Source organism: Ptiloglossa arizonensis, chromosome 7 (assembly GCF_051014685.1).
Source record: "Ptiloglossa arizonensis isolate GNS036 chromosome 7, iyPtiAriz1_principal, whole genome shotgun sequence".
In the NCBI taxonomy this organism is placed as follows: Eukaryota; Metazoa; Arthropoda; class Insecta; order Hymenoptera; family Colletidae; genus Ptiloglossa; species Ptiloglossa arizonensis.
Genome location: NC_135054.1, coordinates 19,502,192 through 19,515,240, shown reverse-complemented (window position 1 = coordinate 19,515,240; position 13,049 = coordinate 19,502,192). Strand labels below are relative to the sequence as shown.

Here is a 13,049-nt window from a genome sequence, read left to right as displayed (position 1 = left end):
TAGACCCAGCCAGCCACCCCATGGGCCGTAATCTTTCCTTGGTGGATGCGTCTCGTCACAGGTCATGGGTCTAACCGCTTATAAATCATGCTTTGAAGGCGTGCGCGCGCACAAACCACGAGCGAGTTAATGAGGAAGTGACTTCCAGTGTGTCGCGAAGCGTTATTTGTGCATCAAGCGGGGCGTCCCGGTGTTGGTGCACATCGCTACTCCCCCGTGGGGGGCCCCCCCAGGTTTCTTAATGCGCATCGAGATCTCGTGGTAACGTCGACCGCGAGAACGATCGAGCCGAACTCGAGCAGAAACCGAGCGAAACGAAGCAGAAATCGTTTGAACAATTTTGTGCCAATCGAGATCGAATATTATGAGAATTCTTGCTGTCGATTAAAGAGATTGATTTTTCTTTTTCTTTTTCTTTTTTATGCATTTTCTCGAACAATCGAGTCTTCGAGGTATCGATAACCGAGGCAACGAAACAACACGAGGATAAGTTACACGTTAGATTGATTTGTAACTTAAATACGTTGCAGAAGAAGCTTCATGGACTGAAAAGAAAGAAACTATTCCTTGTACAAGTACTATTTTCTTAACTTTTGAAATTTCAACTTCTCGGAGGTTTCCTCGATAGACGAACTAGATTATCTATCTTCTCTCTAGTGTTTCGAACGAGCGAAAATAAGAACAACGAAATTATTTCAGAAGGAATAATATATATATATATATATATATATATATATATATATATATATATATATATCTCATTAACCTACATTGCAAGATGTGCATTTCCATCGATTTTCAATCCGATCGAATTATTCCTTCGTCGAAAAGAAAAATGACGAACCCTCGAGTTCCCCTATCGAAATACTCACTCCCTTCATCAACGTAGACGCATGTCTTCGGAACAATACGAATTGCTTATCTACGTGTTCGAAGTTGAACGAAACTTGATCGTCACGCTCGAAGAATTATCGTTGAAACCGGGACCACGAAACTGAGAACCGTTCGAATGAAATTTCTATCGACTCGTCTACATCAATCGCGGAATGGAATCTCGAACAAGCTTGCAGCTTCGGATCGAGAAGAATTTCACGGTGTCTAAAAGAACCGTGACTAAAATTATCGTGCAACGACGCAGTGGATTAATCCTTGATATCGATTCCGTAATCTATGTCAGATTACTTAATGGGATGACCCCTGGAGTTATTTCCGTGTATGTCAGCCATCGGAGCTCATCAGACATAAGTACATACGTGTGTTCAAGAATCGATCGAACCTCGCGATACGTCGCAAGGACCGCTGAATTTTTCCTTAACCGATATTCGACGATATCTTGCTACCGATTATAAAACCGGTTGAATAGCGCGGGGCTACAAAGGTGCACGGATAAAGCTTGATGAAACGCCAGCGGTTCGTTCGATCCATTGGATAAAACGAACATCGGGAACCATTTCTGTTATCGCTGCATCGACAATGTTGCAAACCGAGTGGTGTCCGTGTTACTCGATGTATATTTCGTATGTGATCGGTAATCGTGTACCGTGTATCGGTTTCAATTTTTTTTCTACTTTTTTTATTCGAAGAAATAGTTTGTTTGTGTGTGTATCGTGACAGGTTTAAAAGAAATATTGTACGTAATATGTACATTGTAAATATTGTAACGAGGAACTGAACGTAATCGAACACAAATTTTACCAATGTTTCTATCCACGCGCTCGGTAACCCTTCTTGGCGGTTCGTATATTATAACATGAAATATTAGAATTTTAATCGGAAGGTTCTCCGTAAGTTTGAACGACGTTCCATCGTAGCGAGCACCCCAGAAGCCAATGAATTAAATTTGTTGGAAACAATTTCCATTCTCCGGAGAGCAGAATAAATATTTTTCTTCCACGAACACCGTATCGACGTTACCGTCCAACCGAGTAACTAAAATATCTTTCGGGAAACCTTTTTAAAAAATCCCTACACGCGGGCTAATTTATTGCCAAACTTTCGAGGGTGTTCTGCATACACCGCAAACTTTATCGGAGCAAAAATTAGAATAAATTGGGGGCGAGAAATAAATTTTCAAGCCCCCCTTTCCACCGTTTCGGCGCCATTTTAAGCCCAACGGAGCGCAGACAAAGAAGGAGAAACACTTCCGATCCCACCCCACCGCCTTTCATACACGCTGGCGGAAAAATGCGTCGGGAAATGAGAGTAGCCGGTCGCGAACAAAGAGACGCCCGGCGTCGGGACGTTTTCGTTGCGTTTTAACGGGATACGCGCGAAAATCTACACGGTGTTTCAGAACCAAACTGACAAACTTTGCTGGTGTATCTGAACGGTCGTTCTAAATAAAAATATATCGTCGAGAACTTGATACTTTGCCTTGTTCATTTTTGTACAAAAGGATAATGAATTTCAAGTTACCTAGAACCGTGATAACTATTATACTATTTTCTTATTAACCAAAGAGAAAACAAGAGAATAAAAAAGAAACTGTAGTTGTAATATTTAAGTTATCGACGTAATTATTATTCTACGGATAAATAGGCAATGTAGAAATTATCGATCGATAGTAATTGGAATGATTTGTACAGTGATCGATAAAAGAAAATTATGCAATAATGTTACAGTCGATTATGGAGGTGTCGATAATTGGATGTTTAACACAAGTATTCTATTTCAAAAACAAATTGATTCACAATGTACGAAACATTTCTTACTCAGAACGATCTTCCAAATATACCGAGAAAGTTTGTTTCGTTCTGGTACACCCTGTACGGGATTTTAGCGAGCACGAGTACTCCTTAGAGAACTTGTATAAAGATTCGGACAGGGAACGCGTTTCAGATAAAATACGATGTTTAGATAAAAGCCATTTCGAGCGACTTCTGCTTTCGTTCGGAGAGTCATCGCGCATATGTGTTATTTCAGCTATTTCGCGCGTTCGCCCTTTCCTTTTTATAACGTCTTCCCCGTCGGTGTTCTTCTTTTTTTTTTCTTTTTCCACGCTGGTAAAAATTCATTTCGCCTGGAGAGATCGAACCGAACGACACATGCGCGCCGCGAGATAAGACGCGCAGCTGCCGAAACTTTTTTACCCACCGTTCGCTCGTCGCGACGGCTTTCGCGCGATTCACGAGTTCGTTTTTCCGATAATACGAGCAGCCATGAATCCCACAGATGACGGATGAGTTTATTCCTCGATCCCGGTTTGTCCAGAATTTTTCCCACCGTTGCTAATGCAATTAAAGCCTGGTGCATTCTTCGGGTCTTTCTCGACCCATCGTGCATTCTTTCTTTGCTATTAACTTCGACGCGTTCTTTCGTTCGATTATGCATTATACTTAAAATCTAGACACGATTTAGAGACTTTGAGTGTACTGTCGGGTCTTTCTCGACCCATCGTGCTCTATATATTTTTTCTTAACAATTAACTACGACGCATTCTTTCGTTTGATTATATATTATACTTAAAATCTACGAGTCGAAAATACCCTAACGCACAACTGAAACATCTATACACGATTTAGAGACTTTGAGTGCACTGTCGGGTCTTTCTCGAGCCATCGTGCTCTATATATTCTTTCTTTACAATTAACTTCGACGCATTCTTTCGTTCAATTATATATTATACTTAAAATCTACGAGTTCAACAACACCTTGACACACGATTTAGACACCGATACACGAATTGAAGACTTTGAGTGAACAGTTGGGTCTTTGTATCGTTTCTTTGTAATTAACTTCAACGCATTTTTCCGTTCGATTATGTACCAAAGATCTACGAATCGAAAAAACCCCGACCCACGATTTGAACATCAGTACGCGATTTAAAGACTTCGAGTGCACGATCGAATGGAAAAATACTTGAAGTTTAAAGGAGCCCAGAAGTTATTCTACCTTCCTGTTGCTAATTATATGTATTTATAGCCTCGTCAACCGGTTATCAGCGACTCGTTCGAGTCCCGCTGGCTTGCACTTTTCTATCGAGATTAGCTCACTACGCGAGGATTGACGTTGACGTCAATTATAAACACATTTTGTTGATTGTAAGAGCAAATAGCAACGTCGATCATTAACAACTGTTACGATGACGTTGCATAATCAATTTACGTCGGTGTCTTTCCACCTTTACTCCGTGCACAGCCTCGGTGCAGGTCTACTTCCTGGTACACCTCTTTTCGCTCTCGATCATTCATCGTCTTAAATAAAAATAATTCACTATTTAAAAATTTCCGTAGATTTTCATACCGTTCCCCCTGAATGTAACCGTGAATTGTATATTCAGAGTTGTACTTCGTATATTCAGAAGTTAGACCGAAGAACGGAAACCTTACTACCTTAAGGATAACGTTAAACCTAGACAAAAGACTTATATAGAAAAATCACGTAAAGACGGAAAGCTACAAGCCTAAGGCCACCTGGTAACAGAAGATTAAAGCGAATTATACCGATCTACTAATACAACGCATACAATAATACTCTAATACAATTTTTGTGTAATAAAAATTTATACAAATCCTCACAAAATTTCTTCAATTTTTCAACCAACTCCACCTAGTCAGTTGTAAATACAACTGGTAGAAATATACAAGAGAAAAAAAAAGAAGTTCACTTACCTCTAATCGACATCAAAAATTCCAAGTATCAAGAAAATCATGATGATCGTTATCCATCCAGTGTTGTTACTCTCGGTGAATCTTCCGTGTTCGTTTCCGAGTTTCTTTCGCTTCTGGGTGTTTCTCCATCGCGTCGAATGGAGAACGTGCGAACGTTCCCCGGGAATCGGCCTCCGGGCAGCGAGTTCCTCTTGCGAAATGTATCGTTTCGCTGGAAGCGATTGCATCGTTGCTCTCTTCTAATGCGACTCGTCGATCGTCACGGGCCTGAAACGAACAGGAAAAATCGTCTCTGTAGCTATATCTGGGTCACGCTCCGGGACATCTGGGTTATGCCGGGGACACACGATAAACTCCACTTTTATTCGGCGTTTTACGATCGATGCTTCCGACCGGCGTTATCGGCGACGTTCTATTCTTCCACGCGACCTGTATTCGCCAGACGGACACGGCCAGCGCGAGGGGGGTCGAAACGAAAAATCACTCGCGACCAATCCACCCACCGTTCACCCCTTCGCGCTTTAATTTGGCAACCAACGGTTCCGCGGCTCTGTTTTCCGGCGGTGCGCATCGGGTTTGAGATTTGTTCCCCGGACAGCGACCCGCGAAACACTTTTTCTTTTTGGGACGTTCTCGTTCTACCGATACTTTCCTGCAAACGTTCGATCATTAATTTTTGGATTATTAAATTTGGAAACATTTGAATTACAATTGGGTAAGTTCACAGGGTCGATTATTCTTCACCGAGGCAGTATATTGTACTTGATATCGTTCTGTGAGAATAAATGTATGTTATTTTGGATTTGTAGAGGTACGTAGTAAATGTTTGAAAACGTTGTTAAGACTTTTAGTAAAAAGATTCACGGAGGAGAGTTCTTTTCTAATGTTCCTTCGATGGAAAATTAGTAAGTGATGACACTGTATCGAAGTATCTCTGGTGCCAATGAATTGTTCGTTAACGTCGCGACGAAATTATCGGGAGTGGGAGTTGACCGAATATATCTGTGAAGCGTGCTCTTAACGCGGAGATCGTATCGTTTATTTGTGCTCGTTCGTGGATTACGGTTTGGCTCGTTACGAGCCGCTCCTCGTGAAATGTTAATGGCGATTTGATGTTCTTTGTTCGCCGAGGGGGCGGTGGTGAATTGTTTTAACGAAGACGAGCCGAGAGAGATCGCTCGTGCGCTGTAAATCCCCGTGTAACGCGTGGGATGCGTCACGCCTTGTAGAAATTCGTGGAACACTTTGCGCGCCATTTTCAACGATTCTGGTCCGTTTAAAATTACTGAAATAAAATCTGAGTCAAAATTTGGAATCTGTACTTTCCGTATACAGTTATAGTACGAAATACTAGTTCCATATACTCTTATAGTACGAAAAAAAGTATATATATTAGAAAAGCTTCCACAGGACTTTTACATTTTCAATTTAAGAAAAATGCTCTTAATATTTTTCCAACAGAATCACCGGTGGTTCAATAATTTTTAAATACGATACCGAATCATCGTGGCTTGGAAACAATTTTAAACAATGATTCCTACAGTCGAGACACGATTCAGTGACTACTGAAGGCCACTTCCGTCACCGCGAATCACTTCAGTCGTGCCACCTACTCGCACGCCATGGCGGCTCGCTTTCTAATTTACCACCCAGAGGACCATACAACTGCGGGGGCACGATGAAAAGTTGTACATAATTTGCTTGAAAAACGTTTTACTGTACCTCTGTATTTTTAATATTCGATCCACGGTGCAAACGTTACCAAACCAAGGCGAGGCGGTCTAACACTCGGTGCGGAATATTACAAAAATACGGGCCACTGCGTCTCTGTTACTTTTCACCCTGATTGTTCCTAAGAGAAGCAAAAGAAAAGAAAAAATAGTAAAAAAGAACCCTCGTGTTCTCTGCCGAAAATAACTGTCCCCCTTCGAGAGAGAGAGAACCAACAGCGCGCGCACGTCAAATACGGAAATATGAAAATCCTTTTACCCGAAGTGGCAACGATTCATGAACATTCCGTTTCTTTTTTATCATCCAATTCGGGGACCGTCTCGCTCCCGTAGAAAACGATCGTTCCCGGGGGGCGCGTTTCAAAAATTTCTCGTCCGCCCCCGCGCGTCGAATCGCGACACTCCTTCCTCTCCCGGTTCGGGTACGCGACGTGAATATTCTCCGGAGAACATTTACGCGGGTTTTAGCGGGCGTCGTTTTACCGAGACCCAACCTTTATAACCGTAGACGATGCATGTGATCGTAAACAGGCAATAAAGCTCAGCAGTTGGGTAACGCGGTAAAGAGGATCGGCGGTTTTAGCGGTTCCCGATCCAACGTCGAAACAGCAGAGATGCAACGAGCTCTCCTCCCCCCCTGACCGCTCCTGGTCCCGCCCCCCGTTAACGTGTATCGGAAATGCAACTCGTAAACTCAGCCGCGAGGGAAAATCAATCGCCCGTCCCGCGACGCTCGCGCGTTTAAAATCGCGTTTCAGCTCGAAAGAGGGGGGCGTGATGGCGGTGGGCGAGGGGAGGGGGTTAAATTGAAACGCCTTGAGATCGATCGATGATGAAACGGCACACGCGGGACGATACCCGAGCTTCCGGGTGTGTAAGCGTTTCGAAAGAAGAGGTTAGCTGTTGGAATTCAATGTGTCTTCGTGAATCGAGTCCCCTCTCTCTCTCTCTCTCTCTGTCTCTCCCAGAACCCCAACCCCTCCGTTCCCCGGTCTATAAATAACCGAAGCATACCGTCGTCTATAAATGCGCAGCGTTTGATTAAAGCGACGATACCGGAACACACACCGGGATATCGGTGGCGCACAGCAGACTCGACGCACGCGAACGATTCCCCCCTTAAGCCGGGTTCACACTTGCACACGGGAGTATCGTGGCGCTGCTCGACCTGTTCCAGCTGGGGGCGACCTCCTGGGGAAAGAAATGCAAATACGAAATTAGAATCCGGTTTCGAATTGAACGGAAATGTATTTTCGAAGGAAAATATATATTCAAATTGGAAGTGTGGATTTTATGGTAGAAATAGAGTGTCAATGAGGACACTAGGAACTATGGAGATTACGGGACTTACGTGTTAAACAATGTTTTCAATTATTATTATAGATGGTCTTTTTATTGTTCTCGATTATGGTAGCATTGGTAAGGCGATGGGTTAATTAACAACGATGCGAACACCTGTTGGGGGAAAGATTAGTAAAATCTTGTTAGAGTCGATTCAATGTCTGATTTGAGATTCGAGTATTTGATAACAGTTTGTTTTAAAAAGATTGAAAAATCTACCAGAAAATTACCAAACCTGAAATACAAAGTCGAAAATCTTGGCTACCTTCTTGGTATTAAACAGGGTTCTCGGATTGCTTCTGGCCGGAACGATATGAATTGACTGCTCAAGGCCACCGAGCAGCTACATCCCCACCATGTCGTTCCCTTATATCTCAGCCGTCTCTCGTCTCTCAAACAATCCGTAGGCTAGACCAACGTAAGCTCCGAAGATTAGAGAGCTTCCCCCGCTCCAACTCTGTTACCATAGCTCTGGAGCATTGACTGACGTCGTGTTATGTGTGCGCGGACCAAACATAATACACAATGCTCTTGCAGGCACACGCCTTCCTATGTCTCATTGTCAAACACACACGTACACACAAACCGGTACGATATAGAAGTATACTGAACAATTTTAAAGAATGCTTCTGGATGGAATTCAAAATTAAATGATCAAAATTTTTTCGATAGGTTACTTCACTATTGGTCAGGATTTCGTATGGTACAGACAAATGTCTGATTTTGAAAAAGAATAGTTTTCTTTTTGCGCGAACATCGAAAGCATTCTTTCTAGTTTCTCCCAGTAGGTACCAAGCTTAACCTCAAAGTACGGGATATAGTTTGTAATTAATTTTGTAGACTATTGCAAAGTATTGCAAAGAAAAGATGAGTCTCTGGTTAAGGATACACCATTCGTATCGTGTCGAGTAAGTTTTATTTAATCACAAGCTTAGGGATAATGACCGAAACCTCTGATCCTTTCAAGACTCATCTTTTTTTCTCCATTCTGTAACAGCTACGCTTGTTGGTCGATTACAAGTGTGGACCCGCCTTTAGGCAAACATGGGCAATTTTTGCTCGACCCTCACGATCCGCACAGCAGATACCGTACTTGCCAGGCCATTTTCCACCCGGGCAACATAATTACTATTGCCACGGTTGATATATTGCTGCAATTTCTCGGCCTGGCCCGCGATACGATGGCTTTCGGTTCGGGGGAACCAGTTCCATCGAAAACGAAACAACGTTTGCTCGAACTTGGTGACTTTCTCGTTATAATTCTAGGGAATTTTTGTTGGTAATAAAATCGATGATAAAAAAAAACCTTTCCGCGAGTAGAATTATTCCTACATCACGATTCTCTCGAACGCGATATCGAGAGCGCATTGAATTTCCAAAACGTGAAAGTTACTACTCGAAGTTGGCAAACAAAAAAAAAAAGGAAATCAAAATTTCATAGGGCTGTCGTTAGAATTCTTCCTTCGGAAGTGTTCCCCACGGGTGGAACTGGATAAACTAGTTTTCAAAGTTTCCTTCGAGAAACCGAATATGGAACACGAGGGTGTACCACGGGGGATGCATGGATCTCATCGCGATAAAAGCCTGGCGAGAAAAACATTTAAAAGTTCTCACTTCGAAAATTCGAAACCGAGTTCCGTTGTTTCTCCGTGTTTACCGAAACTTTACGTACAATTGCGTCGATGTTGCACGCTCGATGAACGTAACGTTGGCTTTGCGATCGGAACGGTTCCAATGGGCGATAGAAACAAGAAGGTGAAAAAAACAGGGATCGCTCGCGACGAACTGCGTACAAGAATTGGGTCGAGTCTGGATAGACGAATAGATCAAAGACGAATAGTGGGTTGCTAGAAGATCAGTCGCGTTGGTTTCGACGTTTCGACCGATGACACGATCCATCCTCGCGGACGAGGGGGCATTCGGATGATACCACCACTTTTAAATCAGTCCCAATTACGAGTCGTCTAGTCAGAGCTTCTTCTGATGGACGTCTTTCACGTGTTCCTGCATCGTTACGGAACGCCCGTCTCTCCTCGACGATCTAAAATTATTGTTTTATATTACTATCAAAGAGAAAAGAAATTAACCATATCAATTACCCATATACTATCTGTTTTTCTTACCACAGCTCCGAATTAAGAGAAACAATAACCAAGAACTCGTTTCGAAGAGTCATCAAACTTCATCAAACACCTCACAATGCGTCTATCAATGTTCACTCCGCAGAAATGGTTCCTTCTGGAAAAAAGAAAAAACATTAAAAGAATCTCTGAATTCTCGTGTCAATGGTGCCAGACACCTCTCTGAAAGCTAGCGAAACGAAGAAATTTATGTTGCTCCAATTATCCTGGCGAGAAGACCGTATCACAGTAGGCATATTTTAAACGCCAGGCTGCCAGAGTGTTGAACATTTATTTGGAAATAAACACGGGGTTTTCGCACAGTGTCCGTAAGAATCAAGGTTTTGGTAAAACCGGGAGGAAGTGAGAACGGTGCAGAGTATGTGGAGAGACGAGAGAGAAAAGGGAGGATGATGACGGAGCAGAAGCAGAGGCGTTATCGAGCGACAGCCAACTCTTCCCTTCCAGCTCGATCTCTTTCTCTCTTCCTCTCGCGGCTACTATCCCTTCTCTCTCTCTTTCTCTCTTTCTCTCTCACGTTCGCGCTCTTCTCGCGTTTTTTCGCTCTTTTTTACGCACCCTGTGTCTCTCCCTCTTTGTGTGACCCTGTTTCCATCTAGCTTACTCCTGCATCCCTCTTTCTACCCTCGTTGGCTCGCTGTACCCTCGGCCATCCTGTTTCACTCGTTTCCAGCTCTCTCTCTCACCCTTCTGTACCCCACCCTCGGCACATGCACCACACACCCTTATCGCGCTTCCTTCCACACCCCCGTCCTCGCTGAACGCTCGTACTACAACGTACAGGGGCTGCCGAGAGGGTTGCATTCGAGTTTTCCGACTCTCTGAACCTCCCCCTAGATACCCCCTACCCACCGAACCACCCCTCTGCTCGTGTATCGTCGAAGCCACCCTAAACAGAGGTAGAATCGAGCGAAATAATGTCGGTTTTCGGGGTCGAGTCGAAGCTGTCCCAATGAAAAGGTTCGTTCGCGGGACGGGCCAACCTCCGCGACCACCCTCGTTAACCCTTGCGCGCGATCAAAACTGTTCCACCCCCTAAGAAGGGGACGAGCATTCGAGTGTTTACAAGGGAGCACACGAGTGTCTCTGGTCAAGAATTTTTGAATGACTACGATGGAACGCGAGGGTGAAAGTCTAGCCGAATTGGTACTCCCTCGAGAACAGGGTGGAATTTTGCGAAACGAGGGAAGAGGGTGGTTTTGGAATTCTTTTCGATATGGTTTGGGATCGATAGATGCTGTTGCTAAGGTAAATTCAATATTCTTGGGAAAATTTTGTTTTGTATGTTTCAACCCTTAATTTGGGGTTGTTATAGAAAGAGTAAATATTAGAAGGAAAATTATTATAGAAAAAGAAAATATTAGAGGGAAAATTATTATAGAAAAAGTAAATATCAGAGGGGAAATTATTGTAGAAAAAGTGAATATTAGAAGGAAAATTATTGTAGAAATGTAAATATTAGAGGAAAAATTATTATAGAAAAAGTAAATATCAGAAGGTATATTTGGTACGAAGAAAGATGGAAAAATTATTTATACCTTATAATATTCCTTTTCGTAGTAAAGAATTTTTTTAAAAACATATTTTTCATATCTTCGATTCTTTGTATCGAGATAAAACATTACCACGAGGAAAAATGATTTTTACCTGTAGAAAGAAGAAACGGTGATCACAGAAAATTGATACATTGCAAGCTCTTGATAAAACGTGGATTATGGACCGCTACGTTCTTCTCGTGACTTCATCGCGTCTCGTGTATATCTCTGTTTAACCGATCGTGATCGTCCCGAATTACCTTGCAGAAAGTTCTTCGTTTTAGCATACTTAACGTTCGCGAGCCAAGATTAAAACGGATATTGCCTCGCTCGGTGGACCGCGTAAATGTTTACGTTCCCTTTATATTCGAAAATATAGCCGATATTGGAACGCGGTGGAATTAAAATAGACGCCGTTCGAACTGATCGATCGTATAAAATATTTAATGCTCACCGAGCGTTGAGCGTCTGAACGTCCACGTTTTCGCGCTTTTGTATCATCGCGCGTGAGGTGGGTCCATGGAAATTGCTGTCCACCAATCCTACGTGAAGCAGCGATTTCGAAAGATCGAGTGCGAAACTCGAACGAACGAGTGCTACCCGCGAGAACGAACAAAATCTATTGTTCGTAAATCGTTTTAACGCGCCGGATAAATTGATTTATAACGCGAACTCATATTTCATTCCCAACGAACGAGTAATTGAAAACGTGGATTTTATGTAATTAATACGATCCACTTTATTAGGTTGAAACTCTGGAGTTAATCGACAAACCGGGAACGAAAATTATTATTGCTGTTTCAATTCTTTATATTCCCCGAGAAATAAAAAAAAATCTTCTCAAGTTACAAGATAATTATTTACATAAAACGTTCCCGACCACGATCGTTCGATCTTTCTCGGTGTATTTACACAGTGGGGAGAACAATTTTGAATAATAATAGTTTTAAAGGTTTTTGTTCGTAACTGTAACAATGAGGGCCGAAACACTGTGAAACTCGAGTAGATATTTCGTTTTCATTATTTTCTTAATTCCAAACACTTTTATATTTTCTATTTCCAAATGATTATTCTTACCAGGTTACGGTTATTTACTGTGGAATAATCAACGGTCGACCAGTTTTCCATCGATTTCCTCGATTCGGTTTTCCCAAGACATAACCTCGAGACGATCGAGGCAAGGAAAACTCGCGTTGCAATTGCAGGGGTTGCAATACTACTGGTGAATCGAAGCGATGCTTCTCTAAATCATTGAATCGTGTCGCTCGCTTCGAGGGCAGCGTTAATCTCCGCGTCGATCTAATCTAACTAAACTAAATGGAATTAAACGAAAGGGAGCTTCGTTAAACGCGAGCAACGCGGCTCGAAATAATTGTCTTTCACGATTACCGAAGCCATCTTGCTCGCTCGCCAGAATGTCGCGACAGCTTGACACGCGTCGTACTTGACAAATGCTGAGCCTTGAATTCCATAAGGAGAATTTCTATTCATTCTATTCATTAGGACGAGTAATTGAATCGTCATTTTGGTTTAATTTCGTACGTAATACCGAACTCGGAACAAAAGAAAATAAAGATTTGCGTAACAATAGTAAAGAAAAAAATTTACTTACCCGATAGCGTCTACTTGTACAGATGCTGATATGTGAACGGTCCTTTTCCGTTGGGCGAGAAACCGTTGACTTGAATTTGA

The 13,049-nt window shown here is 42.5% G+C and overlaps 1 protein-coding gene and 1 long non-coding RNA gene across 6 annotated transcripts in view; one reads left to right on the top strand and one right to left on the bottom strand.

The window, feature by feature from the left end:
• The window catches only part of LOC143149532 (uncharacterized), a 122,607-nt gene that overhangs the window by 15,342 nt on the left and 94,216 nt on the right, over positions 1–13,049 (top strand). The window lies entirely within an intron of this gene.
• The window catches only part of LOC143149536 (uncharacterized), a 49,874-nt gene that overhangs the window by 36,264 nt on the left and 561 nt on the right, over positions 1–13,049 (bottom strand). The window contains exons 2-9 of one of the 2 annotated variants that reach the window (XR_012992818.1): positions 12,970–13,038; positions 9,805–9,919; positions 7,917–9,722; positions 7,692–7,795; positions 7,355–7,531; positions 6,333–6,462; positions 4,611–4,877; positions 2,615–4,193 (exon numbers count right to left, since the gene is read on the bottom strand). This is a non-coding gene — a long non-coding RNA (uncharacterized LOC143149536). Of the gene's footprint in view, positions 1–2,614; positions 4,194–4,610; positions 4,878–6,332; positions 6,463–7,354; positions 7,532–7,691; positions 7,796–7,916; positions 9,723–9,804; positions 9,920–12,969; positions 13,039–13,049 lie in introns of those variants that run through there. The other variant, XR_012992817.1, reaches the window with a different exon arrangement.